This window comes from Phacochoerus africanus, chromosome 3 (genome assembly GCF_016906955.1).
Source record: "Phacochoerus africanus isolate WHEZ1 chromosome 3, ROS_Pafr_v1, whole genome shotgun sequence".
Lineage (NCBI taxonomy): Eukaryota > Metazoa > Chordata > Mammalia > Artiodactyla > Suidae > Phacochoerus > Phacochoerus africanus.
This window is the reverse complement of record NC_062546.1, coordinates 128,988,151-128,997,075: the sequence shown is the minus strand read 5'-3', so window position 1 is coordinate 128,997,075 and position 8,925 is coordinate 128,988,151. Positions and strand designations below refer to the sequence as shown.

Sequence of the window (8,925 nt, the reverse complement as noted above, 5' to 3'; positions counted from 1 at the left end):
ACAAGAAAAAAAAAAAAAAGAACATAGAGCAATTAAAAAGAGATAGCTCTACACACCTCTTTTATCTCTTTTAGTTAGAAGGAAATTTTTCTGAGATCTATTTTCCGGAAAAAAAAAGAAAAGGCAATGACCACAATAGTGTATACAGTATGTTCCATTTGTGCATAAAGGTAAAATGTAATATGTGTATCTACATAGAATATCTACAGAGGGAAACACAAGAAACCTATGACTGTGGGTTGCCTCTAGGAAAGGAAACCCAGGAACTGGAGTGCAGTGGGATAAAGACTAACTTTTTTTAAGACTTAATTTTTATTTTTTAATTCTTTGTCCATGCCTGCAGCATGCAAGTTCCCAGGGTCAGGGATCAAACCCACAGCACAGCTGTAGCCCAAACCACAGCAGTGACAATGCCAGATCCTTAACTTATTATGCCTCCAGGGAAATCCAAGACTTACTTTTTAAGGCATACTCTTATATATTATGATTTTTTTTTTTTTATCATATGCATGGTTTACTTCTGAAAAACACATTTTAAAAGATCAAATGACTTGAGAGTAAGAAGAGAGAGCGCTTGGGAAAGGAGAAGAAAACCATTTCTACCATTAGATGGTGGGTGGCCAAGCAGCACAAGTTAGGAGTATTTGAATAAATGCTGCACCCAGAAATGGGTGTCAAGAGAAGGATAAAGAGGAATTCCTGCTGTGGCCCAAAGAGATTAGCAATGTTTTGGGAGCACTGGGACGCAGGTTTGATCCCTGGCCCTGCACAGCGGGGTAAGGACCTGTTGTTGCTACAGCTGCTGCTTAGGTCCCAACTGTGACTTGAACCTGATCCCCTGTTGGGAATTCCATATGCCACAGGGAAGCCAAAAAAAAAAAAAAGCGAGAAGGCGGGAGATACAGAGAAGGATAAAGAATTCATAACTCCACCCTAAGGACTCTGTATGGCTTTCAAATTAATTTAATTTTTGAATAAGCAATAAAATGATTGCATTTTCAAAAATTAAGGAAATAAGAAATGCAGGGAGGGAAGGACAAGGAAAGGTAGGGAGAAAATTGAACTGGTAAGAACATGCAGGATGGCAAAGGAAATCAGGGGTTTCCCAGGTAATCCAAGGAGTGAGCTGATAAGGGTCTGCACTAGGTAGGAGGAATGGGCATGAGGAGGAAGAGCCAGATTCAGTGCCATTTTAAAAGGGGGAAATCAGATGTGTTGACTAATTGGACGTGTTGAAGGACTAGGAATGAACATATCATGAGCAGGAGGATTTTGCAGTGACAGCTTTCCAGGAAAAATTGCTGCATTCTCAACATCTGCATGCATCTGAGAATTACACCTGGATTCTTCATTTCCATGCCTTGATTTTAATCCTCAGGAAAGTAGGCCTTGGGGTACTACTTGTGATTCTAAAATGGAATAAGTAATGATTTAATTCCCAGCCAGTAAAGGGCAATCCAAATGACTGGCTCCACCATTTCCCCAGGGCTAGTTTGTAACCTGGGACAGAAATAAGCTGTGTGTATTAAATCAATACAATCACTCACAAGTCAAAAAAAAAAAAAAAAAGTGATCGCTTTGGTGGCTATGCATTCTAACAGAAACTATTTCTGTTTCTTAATGGTTTGCTTTCTTCAACTCTAAGCCTGGCCACATTTTTTTCTATAGTGATACAACACCAACCAGGGACTAGGTGCCTCGAGTAAGTGTCCAAGGTGCTATGACGCAAATTATAAGCCTCTGCCTGGCCCACGGGGCTGTCACAAAGACCAGGTTTCTTAAGAGACATGACTGTGTAACATTTCATGGCATCCCCTGCTTTCTTCCTCTCTGCCAGCCTCATTTGGGGGCTGCTCATGGAGCCTGGGAGCATAGCAGACTAGGGATAGGTATGTGACAGCTTGTGTTCTTCCCATGTTTGACCATTCCAAAGACGAAATCACCGCCTGCCATAGCATTTCTGACATGAAACAGTGTTAACACAGAGTATTACAGAGTATACGTCTGAAACACAATAATACCTGTATTTGTCATGATATGTCATTCAGAATTAGCAAAGGGGGGATGGTTCTGCCTGCCTGAAGAAGCCAAGTCCCCACAGATTCCATGACACCTCATGCCCCTGCTATTCTATTTTGACACCTCAACTCCTGCCAGTCCCTAAAATAGACCTTGCCAAGGCTCTACCCTCTTCTCTCTCTGTGATTTCCTCCACATTCTTACCTTTCAATTCTGGGCAGTTGACTCCAACTCCACTTCAGAGCCTTAATTTGTCCAGATCTAGACATCAGCTGCCCAGTAGGTGTCTCTCCCTACTGACCTTAGTCAGTATTTCCAGACGTGAACACTTTGCTCCACCCTTTTCTTCCAACCCTGTCTTAACACCACTATTCTTCCAGTCACTTATGCTAGATTCCTAGACTCATTTTTCTTCCTCCTCCTTGCCTTGCCAGGAACCTCATGCCCTCACCCTGATTCAGAACCTTATTGCCACTCCACCCTCATTGGAACCACCTCCTGGGTGAATTTCCATTTTTACTTCCACTTCTCTGACACATTGTTGCCAGGTCATGTCTTCAAAGGCTCTGATCCTTTGCTTGCTCAAAAAATCCTCCACCTCTTCCCTTACTAGGGAATTAATACTAGTCCAACATACTAAGGATGAGTCCTTCAAACTTCTCTTATGGCTTTTATTGTCTCGGTAATTTAATCACTGGAGATGAAAGTCTTTAAACTTTTCTTAAATGTTCATATTTTCAGACTCTAGCATTCTGGAGTAATGAGTTCTCTAAATTTAATCTATTTAGAATAAAATAGCTTCTCAATTTGTGTTGTCCAGATACAAGCAATATAAATGCTACCCAAACCGACTTAAAAAATAAAAGACAACTCATTGTATAAGGACAACTTACTAACTCACATAAACACAAAATCCAGAATTTGTTCTAGTTAGGCATGGCCACTTCTAGGGGCTCAAGGTCATATTAGGGTTGGATATGTCTCTTTCTCTTCTGGACAAGTAAGATGGCCACCAACAATGCCAGCTATACTTTCAACCTGTTGGCTCACACCAACAAAGCTTATAGCTCTGGTAAGAACTCTGATTATCCTTGCTATGATCACATATCCATCTCTAATTAAGCACAGTGGCAAGGGAAATTATTTGAGTAGACCTTTCAATGTGACAGAGAAACAGAGATGAAGGGTCAAGTTAGCTTTACTCAAATCACAAGGTATTGATTCTCTATAGTATAGAAGACTTGTACCAGAAAGTGTATGAACTGCTGGACACACACTCATACTCACATACACCCTGCATGCCTTTGGCAGCATGTAACAAAATACTCAACTCAAAGGGGGTTAAACAATAAAGATCCTTAATTACCATACCTAACCCAAAATCTGGGTGGAGAAATTTCCAGGACTGTGCAATATCTCTTTCTAATTTTCTGCGGGATCCATCCTCCATCTCCTTGCAAGTCGCAAGATGGCTGGAACAGCTCCAAGCATTACACCTCACATGGTGGTGTTATAAGCAGGAAAGAAAGAGATCTTCCATACCATCTTTCCCAGAAGCCCCTAGCAGACTATTGCTTTCTCTCATTGGCAGAAACTGTCAGAAATTCATCCTGGATCAATCTTGGAAAGGAAAATAGGATAATTGGCTTAATGCACCACATTTGTACCTGGAGCTAGGTAGACTCCTCCAGACTTTTAGGTAAAAAAAAAGTAAAGTGGCTTTTGGTAGGTCAGTAATAGCGTTTGCCATTAGATCACACTTCTTATTTGATTCCTTCCACCGGTTTTAAATTTTTTGTAGTGTTTCTCATGTTGAGGTTTTTTAGATTGCTCTGTAAATTTTAAATCATGACATTTCAGAGTTCAAATGAACTTAGGTCATTTATTTGAGGGCATTTCAATTTTTTTTTTTTTTTTAATTCCAGACTACTTGTAACCCACCAAACACATACAAATAAATGGAGAGTTTAAAAATGAGCCTGTGAAGTAAAAGAGAGGTCTGGGCAAAGAAGGTGAGGCTACTACCAGATCCACTACCTCATGGCCCTGAGGCACTTTTGGAAGGCTAGATCTCTTCAGATTGCAATTTTAAAATCTCATCTCTCCTCCAGTTCTTATTTTAAGGAACTGAGGTTCTGAGAGGTAAAATGATTTGAACTTGTTCTTCTGTAGTCTAGTTTTCTTGATTCCTTAATCTCTCCATAACTTTTATGTCTTTAAAATTCCATAATGTATTTGTCTTCAAATTTTGCTTCGTATGCAAATACTAAAAAGTCCTTAAAAATAAATCTTGAGGTAGAAGTCTTTACATTATTTCAGCAGTCTATTATGATCTTTCTCTAATGTCACTCTTGATATACAGTGTTCTTGAGCTACACATGCAGTATTTCTGGTGCAACTACATAGTGATTTATTCTGTTGTAGGCAGAACAGACCAGTGGCTAAGCAACCAAACATTACACAGGTCACCACTTGTGTCCCAGTCTTGCCTCTATGAGATTCAATTTTCTTATTGTTGAGTTGGGGGTAATTACTATACCTACTTCACTGGGTTGAAGATATGTAATGTGCTTACACAGTGCAACACATAGTAACTGCTATGTTGTTTTTGTCTCCTTTCCCTGAAAAAATTCTTGGCCGTCAAAGGTTCTGCAAATTGCTGGGAATTTCCCCCTCGGATATAAAGGGCCAATGATGTCTAAATCCAGAGTCTTCTATGTCATATTTAGATTCACTTCCATGAAGGCATTTCCTTCATTTTACTTTCTCCCCCTCATATATCTTTGGCATATGGTTTGCAATTTACTTTCCACGGAAACTAAGGGTAAATGGTCAGACTCATCCTATTAGAGCAGAAAGGGGTCCCAGGACTGAGGCTTTCACGTTAAGGAAGGGACAGTTTAGAGAATTTAGATTACCTGTCAAGGATCACCAAGGCTCCAAGGTTCCCTGTTCAGATCACAGAGTTCCAATAAACTTTTATAGCTTGGATCAGGGTTCCAGTTCCCCTTCACTGCCCCCTTATCCCTACTCCTAATCCCTGGCAAATATCTTCATGTACTTGCCTGAATAGCTAAGACAATAAAAGTTAAAAGGGAAGGGTTGTTCTAAATTATCTAAATATCTGAAAATACAGCTAGGTAATTGTATACTCCTGCCTATACATAGCAAACTTTTCAGTTGCCTCCTTCACCAAGGACAATTTCAGAAGAAAGAATCTACTCATAGTGTTCAACATAAGTTAATATAATGAGGTTTTTTTGTAAATGTTAACCCAATATTTTATTATAGTTATTCTATTTTTTAAAAAATCCATTGCTGCTTCTGATATTGAGCACAGAAATTTAAAATTACTAACAAAAACATTGCGCACATGGAAATATCTGTTCTAGTAAGATATGGAACCCTTTTTCTTACAGTAAGCATTGGTGGTTCAGTGGTAGAATTCTCGCCTGCCACGCGGGAGGCCCGGGTTCGATTCCCGGCCAATGCATAAGCGTTTTCCTATCCTGTTTTTTCTAAGCACCTCAGGTTTTTTAAAACAAGTTCAGTAAACACAAGGAAACATTAGTTTTATGCAAATAAAGAAAGATTAATTAAGGATAATTTCCCCTTTCACTCTTTCTTTGAGCAATAGAAACGGCTGATTTCCTGAGGGTCACCGTATTTTAAAATTTTTGCGGGCTCCCTAGAGTATGTGAGCAAAATGTATAAATACGTAATGAGACATAGTGTGTTCTACAATAGTAGACATAGAGTGTTCTACAGTAGTTTTAAAAAGTTATACCGACTGTCTGGAGATGCCGGGGATTGAACCCGGGACCTCACACATGCGAAGCGCGCGCTCTACCACTGAGCTACATCCCCCAGCCGAAACACTTTTTTTCTGGTATAGGTATTCAGTCCGTCTAGCGCTACCTCAATTGCTTTAGACAAGTTTAAGATTCTCTTTTGGCAAGTCTTTCTGCAGCTTGTTTCTACCCTTCCCACCCTGGTCTTAAATTGCTTCTAGGGTGCATCGGAACTCCGGGCACCCAGCGGTGTGGGGCGCAAACAGGGCCAGCTCCCGAGGACTCCTGCCGGCGCCTTGAGCTTGAGGAAGGAGGGATCTGGGGCCCCGCTGGGAGGGAGGGACCGCAGCGCGCAGAATGCCCAGTCGGATTCCACCGTAGACTAATTGCGCAGGCGCCGCTGATCCGGGAGGTCGGAGGCTCTCAGCCCGGGGCTAGGTTGTGGAGGGGAAGGAACCGCCGCTAGTACCCTGGCCCAGGGGCCAGCATGTGGGACGCGCCGCGAGCGTTGCCCTGGTGCCAAACAAGACCTGCTTCTGAAGCAGAGTGGTGGGGACCCTCTGTGCGCCCCGAAATCCTTATGGATTTACCCGTGAAGCACCCCCCACCACCACCACTGAAATAAACCCACCTCTTAGGAAAAAAACATGTCCACGCCAACTCCCCATGAACTGGATTTTGCAGGGGGTACAGGCAACACTTGAAGAGAAAAATGAACATGCTTTGTTATGGGGCACCAACTGAAAGAAAGAGAATGACACTGATACACTTTTTGTAGCTTAATCGTATATAAATGATGATAAAGTCGGGGCGAGGTACCGGCTCAAGATGCATTTTCCTCTATTTGATATTTATACCTTGGACCCACATGACTGATACAATGGTAGTATAAGTCACTCAACATCTTTATGGTCTTCCGTGCAGTAATCGTTCTCCCAGCCCCAAATGAAGAAATACACCCCGAGTCCAGTTTTCTCGGAAATCGCCTCTCTCCAGCTGAGTGCTAGATAATATGATGAATTAACTTGCATTATAATGAAATGACGTGTGTTGGACCCATCCCTGTACAGTTTAAACTGACACCAACCAGGGAAGAGAAAGCTGATGGGAAGAAGCCTCAGACACCCTGATGGGAGGCAGCAGAGGAGAGTTGGTGTCAGGGGAGCTGGGTTACCTACACTTCTCACCGACCTGTAAGGCTGACCCAACAGGAACAGCTGGACCTACAATTTCCACTGCCTCCCACTTCAGCAGAGCATCCCTCCTAAATGTAAGAGTCCACAGGCCAAAAGCCAGAGCAGAAAAGCAGAAGTTTCAGAATAACTCTGGGTAAACCACAAGTTTCATAATCAAGTCCTAGATTGAAAATAAATAAGTTACTGAGTTTGCTTACAGTAATTTCAACAATTGCTCATAATGAGATTTTGTTTTTAATGAGAACAGGCCACATACTGATCTAATACAACTATAATACATAAAGTAAAAAAAAAAAAAAAAAAGGCACGTCAGTGGACAGTCATTGAGGAGCTCTGCTCCAAACTAAAACATTTCCAAACCAACCCCTGCTTTCCATCTGGAGGCATTAGAACATGAACATCTTGGGTTGACTCTGAGTGGGAAAACAGGGAGCCATTTTTTACCAATCAGGATTTTCACCAGTGCAAAGTAGAACTATAGCACTCAGTTAATTGTAAAGGAAGCACATTTGCTTTTGGTGACAACACCCTGACATTCTCTTTAGGTTCCCTTCCTCTATTATGGCTTATTTCTCCATCACCTCAGGCACTTCCTTTCTGGGACTTCTTTTTCAGGCAATTCTTAAGATTGAGAGCTAAACCTAGAGAAGGCTCCTTTTAAATGTTCGCTCCTCCTATACTACCAGTCCAAGACCTAGCTTGGTGCATTTGATGAAGAAAATGAAGCCAAGCTCTAAAGCCAATAGAGGATGTGAAATTGATTTCCTGGTCTGGCATAACCTAAGAGAAAGATGTTTTTTTCAGCCACTATGGTTTGGGGAATATTTCTTGGATTCTATCTATTCTGTGTGCAAATAAAACTGCCCCAGCTCTGCTTGCACATGAAGAGAGGCTGACCAAATGTCCATAATTCTGGAGTATTAAAAAATTCAGTTCTATCTTCCACCCTCTCCACATCTCTCTTGGTTGGGGACAAATTTCTCCAATTCTCAGTCTCTCTCTGTCACACACACACACACACACACACACATGCACACCATTCACAACCATTGACCATATGTCCCCACTTTGAAGCAGGTGACGTTTACCTCTGGCACCGTTTCTACACTGCCTTTCACACTTTTGCTTCAGCTCTTGGCAATCTTTGTCCAGCAGGTATTTTTTCCCCCAAGCTGGCAACAAATTAAGATGTTTATTCCCAATTCAAGCAGTAGTTCTTACTCCTGATTGCACATTAGAATCACGGACTGAGCCTTTGAAAAATGCTAATACTTGCTTGAGCCCATTCCCAAACCAATTAAGTCAGAATTGCTAGGATTGGGTCTAGGCATCAGTATCTTTTTAAACTTCCAGGCTATTCCAGTGTGCAGCTAAGCCTAAGAGTCATTTCTTGAGGGCTATTTTCAAAACAATAGATGTCTAACAATGGTTGTTAACTAACCTTATAGCATTAATCATTTCATAATACATACATATATCAAATCATGTTGTGTACTTTAATACAATAGTTTGTGTTAATTATATCTTAATAAAACTGGGGGGGGGGAGAATCCCAAGAGGCATCTATTACCACTCCAATAGTTTTCAAACTGGTGGCCGCACATTGGAAGCACATGGCAAGCTTTAAAAATATATTCTGAGGCTTGAATCTATCTACTGATTTAATTGGTCTGAGGGGGTTTGGGCATAGGAATTTTAAAAGGCATCCCAGGTGACTCTAATATGCAGCCAAAGTAGAGAACCATGGTGTTCAAGTACATACTTTCTCAAGTTCTTCCCTTGGTTGTGTGAGCAGCCAAGTCTGCCATGATTCTGACATAAGAGGACTCATTGCCCAGGGCCCCCACATGGGGAAGCTGGCATTGCTACAGGGTGAAAGAAGTTAACTCATTCCAACCTCTCTTCCCTATTTTCCTTCA

General features: G+C 41.5%; 2 non-coding genes across 2 annotated transcripts; one reads left to right on the top strand and one right to left on the bottom strand.

Moving 5' to 3' along the window:
* The first annotated feature begins 5,441 nt into the window (after positions 1–5,441).
* On the top strand, positions 5,442–5,512 carry TRNAG-GCC (transfer RNA glycine (anticodon GCC)). Its single transcript has one exon. It is a non-coding gene; the product is annotated as a tRNA-Gly (tRNA).
* Positions 5,513–5,814: 302 nt separating this feature from the next.
* On the bottom strand, positions 5,815–5,886 carry TRNAA-CGC (transfer RNA alanine (anticodon CGC)). Its single transcript has one exon. It is a non-coding gene; the product is annotated as a tRNA-Ala (tRNA).
* Positions 5,887–8,925: the final 3,039 nt, after the last annotated feature.